This window comes from Cajanus cajan, chromosome 4 (assembly GCF_000230855.2).
Source record: "Cajanus cajan strain Asha chromosome 4, NIPB_CcT2T_4, whole genome shotgun sequence".
Taxonomy (NCBI): Eukaryota; Viridiplantae; Streptophyta; class Magnoliopsida; order Fabales; family Fabaceae; genus Cajanus; species Cajanus cajan.
Window position 1 is genome coordinate 14,779,296 of NC_138520.1, and position 5,671 is coordinate 14,784,966.

Sequence of the window (5,671 nt, forward strand, 5' to 3'; positions counted from 1 at the left end):
TTTGCAAATTTTACAACAATTTTAATTATCATAGAAATTTGTTTCCATGGTAAAAATTTGCAGAAAATACTGTAATAATTTTATTTTGTTTCTTGCAGATTTTCTTGCAAAAATAAATTCGTAAGTAATGTTTACTAAATAGTAGAAAAATTTTGCAGGTAACTTTTCCTGCAAATTTTAATCCGCAGAAAAAATAAAAAAAAATATTTAAATTTATAAGTTTAATATTTTAAAAAAACTTCAAGTCCCACATCAATTGAAAATAAAACAACTAAAGAGTATATAAGTTGGGGCAACATTTACCTTATAAGTTGATTTGTATGGTTGAATGTTAGGCTAATAATCTACAATCTTAGAATTTAAAAGATTTTGTATCACATGTTGGAGGCATGGAAACAAATGTTTTGGATGAATTCATTGTGAGCATTTGAAAGTTGAAGAATTATTGATAGAATTTATAGTAATTTCTTTATATTTTTTGTAAAAAATATTCCAGCAAAATTTCTTACAAAAAATTTGCAGGAAACTTTCCTGTGAATTTTTTTTTGCAAGAAACTTCCTTGCGAATTTTTGTCGCAAGAAATTTTGCAGGAAAATTTCCTGCGAATTTTAAAATTTGCAAAAATATATTACCCACGAAGGTATTATTTGCAAATAAAATTTGTAGGAACAACGTTTCCTACGAGTTTTTCATAAAAATTCGTAGGAAAAGTCGCATGTAATAAGAGAAATTCTAGTAGTGTCACACCCAAAGTCTTTTCTCCTAATCCAATCGGTAAGAACTCTTCAAAGGTTATGTTACACTTATAAAAGACACAATTTACGCATACAAATACTATCTTTTCACTATCATCACAACAAGTTTCCTTAGGGTTTCTCACGAAGATCCATAGGGACCTCAAATCTTACTATTTTCCATCCAAAATATGAAATTAATCATTCATTCAAATAATTCATGCAATTAATTATGAGTGAGAAGAATAGGGAATAGAACAGAAACATTAGGGGAAACCCCTCAAACATAAGCTCACAACATACGTAGGATCGAGATGCAATTAATTATGAGTGATTTCCTTGTTGCTCGTATTCTCTAAGCTCTAAAGCACGTATGTGAAAATAGAAGTGTAAAAAGGATTTGATCAGAAAAATCCTCTTTTAAAAACCCTAACCTCTCTTTAACATTCTAGTTAAACATATTAACCTCGGTTATCCCGAAGATTCCTTCCTTTTTTAATAAAATATTATATTATTCTTTAATAAAATATCATATAATATATTCTAAAATATATTACATAATTAAAACAAATATTTAGTAGCCCTTATTAATAAAATAAAAATATCAAAATGATTAATAAAATACTTATATTATATTTTATGAAAAATGGGATGTTACAACTCTCTCCTCTTTTTAAAAATTTTGTCCCTAAAATTATTTGAAGTAAAAAAAAAAAAAAAAATTGGATACGCTTCCCATATTTGACTCTCTAACTTCCATGTAACACTTTCTTTAACATTTCCTCCCCAAATAACCTTGATCAAAGGAATTTTCTCACCTTTCAGTTGTTTCTCCCTCTTATCCTTAATCCTCAAAGGAACAGTTTCATATGTGAGGTTAACTTTTAACTGAATGTTGTCAGATTCAACAACATGGGATGGATCATGAATGTACTTTTGAAGTTGGGAAACACAAAAGACATCATACAAATTAGAAAGGGACGGAAGCAACGCAACTTGGTAAACAACATTACCAATCCTTTTAAGGATTTGGCAAGGACCAATGAATCATGGAGTAAGCTTACGAGATAAGTGCTCTACCAACTCTAGTCCAAGAAGTTACTTTAAGGAATACATGGTCTCCCTCTTTAAACTCAAGGTCTTTCCTTCTCTTATCATAGTAGCTTTTTGGCCTACTCTGGGTTGCTCTCATTCTATCTTGGATTAGTACCACCTTCTTAGTAGTTTGTTGGACTACCTCAAGTTCTAACATGGAATTCTCTCAAAGTTCTACCCTGAAGTTAGAGGAAAAACACATAGAAGGGAGATTGAATGTGTGTGTGTGAAGGTTTAAAGAAATCTTTTTGCATAAAAGGCTTTTTCATGTTTCATACTGACGTTTTCAAACTCAAGATGCATCTCACGTTTACTTTTAATATAACATTTAAAAGAGTTTTGCATCTACAAGTTTTATCGTCTGCACGAGAGTGTTTCTTGCAATAATAAGTTAAACAAGATATGTTTTTTGTTTGAAAGTTGTTGTAGTGTTAAATAAGCATTAAGTAAGATTTCAGTATGAAATACCAAATAAATAAATTTTGGTCTGAGAAGAGTAAAATAGTGCAAAGAGTTTTATACTGGTTTGCTCAGACTGAGCTACGTCCAGTCTCCTTCAATTGAAGGGTTCCACTAGATTTTCAATTAAGTACAAGTATTATCACCATTTTTGGTTTGCCAAGTATATATTGTCAACCACTTTTGGCCCGCTAACTTCACTCGTCAGCGCTAGTATTCTTTATTCAGCCTCTTCAGGCTCTCAGTGAGTAATCTCAACCACTCTTGGTTCCTGAGTATTATCAATCACTCCTGGTTCGCCAACTTCACTCATTGGCACTAGTATTCTTTGTTTAGCCTCTTCAAGCTCTCAGTAAAGATTATCGACCACTCCTAGCCCACTAACTCCACTCATTAGCGCTAGTATTCTTTGTTCAGCCTCTTCAGGCTCTTAGTGAGGATTATCGACCACTCTTGGCCCGCTAACTTCACTCATTAGCGCCAGTATTCTTTGTTCAGCCTCTTCAGGCTCTCAATGAGGATTATCGACCACTCCTGGCCCGCTAACTTCACTCATTAGCGCTAGTATTCTTTGTTCAACCTCTTCAGGCTCTTTGTGAGGATTATCGACCACTCCTAGCCCGCTAACTTCACTCATTAGCGCTAGTATTCTTTGTTCAGCCTCTTCAGGCTCCTAGTGAGGATTCTTTGACAAGCCTCTCCAAGCTTATACAAGTATTCTTTCCCTAGCCTCTTCAAGCTTTACAAATGATAGATAATTTGTTTTGAGTGTTTGGTTTACTCTCACAGAGAGGATACAAAGATTTACTGTAACATCCCAATTTTCAAAATGGTAATTACTATTATTATTATTATTATTACATAGTATTTGGTCATAATTTGAGGATTATCTTTTATTTCAATTGTAGCTAATTTACACTCCATTTATGATTAATTGTAGGTTTTAGAAAGATAGGTGTGTTAATGGACTTAATTAAATAGTTGAAAAACTTTCTTTTTGTTAAAATCGTTTTCGCAGGGCTGACTGGCAAGCCTCGGTTTTTGGGGCATAACTCGGTCTGTGGTTGTCCAAATGATGCAAACTTTGTATCAATGGAAATCTAAGAGAAAATAGTATAACTGTTATGAAGAAACCATTTTCAAATTCCTTCATCTACCATGTTAAATATTCTAAACACCGCAACAGCTTTGACTCACGCTGGCAGCCTGACTCCTATTCACTAAAACGGTCCTATCTGGAGTTATACACCTCCTTTTTCGGTGATTCCAAAACTACTGAAAAGATAACAGCCACGGCTAAAACTTTCATGAAGACCACCTGACCAAATTCTGCCATCTAGAAGGTCTAAATCATCGTGATTAAGAACGTGTCCACAAAATCATCCACCAGCACCACTAACTCATCCAATAACTCCACTAATTCTTCTACCAACTCCACCAACTCCACTAATTCATTTCATATTACTCCACTAAGCCCATTTTACTTATATTTTAATGTGTTATGAAGGCTATAAATAGCCCTTCACTTCTCCATTGCAAACCATCCCTCAATTCTCATTCTCTCTTCTCTTCTACTCTCTCTCATTTCCTCTTCTTCTCTTTGAAGACCAAGAGGAATCCATAGGAGGAAGCTCTGGTCTATTTACAGTTCTGGTCCCTATCTAAGAAGAGAAGGTTCTGCTCAAGTTACTATTCATCCAGGTACGGGGGAAAAGGGGATTATTTATATGTAGAGTACATGAGGGAATTGGGTAGAGGAAGAATTTCTTAAGATTATGATTTTATAATTATTTTATTTGAAGAATCATTAGTTCTATTGAAATTATGTGTTGAGGTTTATAGATATGCCAAATTGTAGGAATAATGATCTGGGAAGAAAGAAGAAATCATAAATGCTGTGAACTAGAATTTGGAATAATTATGAGTTTCACTGTTATATTAAATTGATTATCTTATTGATTATTATGATTTATGAATATTATTGCTATATTACCCGTTAAGAATGGATGATCTTGATGTGAATTGCTTGAAGGGTGTGTAAACCCTCATTTTGTTGGGCTTATCTGTTGTGTATGTGATGTGTATGTGATGTGGAATTATGTACGTGATGTGAATTTGAGTTATGAAATGAGAAGTGGGGAATGTGATTGAGATGTGATTATGGTACTGATGACCAGGGGTGAGCACGACCCTAAGCTGATGGGTAGCGTGACCTTGGCACAGTGTTATGTCAGGGGTGAGCACGACCCTAGGCTACTAAAAAGGGTAGCGTGACCTTGGCACAATGTTATGTCAGGGGTGAGCACGGCCCTAGGTTGGAAAAAGGGTAGCGTGACCTTGACATAGTGAAATTTGTGTGGATTATGAATGAATTGTAATGTTCAAGTGGATTATGATGGATTGATGTAATTGTGAATTGAGATGTGAAAATGATGAATGATTGATAAATTATATATACATCTATATATTGCAAATATTTTAAATAATGAGTTATGATGAAGTTATATATGTTGTGTTTGGATGTACTTTGCATATAGATATCTTCTTTTCTCACCGTATAAATTGTGGATATTTTAGGTGGAGAGGATCCGGCTGCAAGTGGCATATAGGATGCCAACAGTTTTATTTTGGGAAATGCTCTGATATTGTGACATCGGGGCAAAGGATTTTAGGAGCGAAATATTCGTGTGAATTTGGTACTGTAATATTATTTTGAAAACAATTTGTAAAAACTATTGTGTTTTATGTTTTATATCTCTATTAATGTGATTGTTGAATTTTTATGTGAACCCTTTTACTAACTTAGAAAATTTAAACCTTCTGAAAATTATTATAATTTTCTGATATATGTGTCGGGGTAGTAAGGGTATCACATTTAGTGGTATCAGAGCAGGCCGATCCAATCGGCCGTGAGTTATGAGTCTACTATGCTTGTTTGGTAGATTAATAATGTGATGAGATGATTGATGTGCTAATGTGATGATTAATTATGTTCTTATTTATTTATTTGTATGTATTGTATTCTCAGGATTTGTCTGATAGACATGATATAAATTGATGATGCTATTTTTGATTGATCTTTTCATAATTGCTTATTTGTTTGATACTTTTTGCTTACGTAAGAAGTAGTGATTGAGTAGTATCACTCGTATGGTGAGCTTATGTACCAATAGTACGGACAAAGCCTTGATAATCAACTAGAAATTATTGAGACCTTAGATTTGGATGATTTTTCAATAGTTTATGGTTAATGGAAGTTAGGAATCTATAGTAGTAGTGGTTGAATCCAAGGAGGTTTTGATATTTTGATGAGAGATTGGTACGTTCCTTGAGTGTTGGTGCTTGCATGTTAACTTTTATGGTTGAGGTAGTATGTGAATTT

At 33.5% G+C, this 5,671-nt stretch overlaps 1 long non-coding RNA gene across 1 annotated transcript; it reads left to right on the forward strand.

The window, feature by feature from the left end:
• The first annotated feature begins 3,671 nt into the window (after positions 1-3,671).
• LOC145956723 (uncharacterized) lies at positions 3,672-5,066 on the forward strand. The gene is made up of 2 exons (XR_014432962.1): positions 3,672-3,990; positions 4,867-5,066. It is a non-coding gene; the product is annotated as an uncharacterized LOC145956723 (long non-coding RNA).
• The last annotated feature ends 605 nt before the right edge of the window (positions 5,067-5,671 follow it).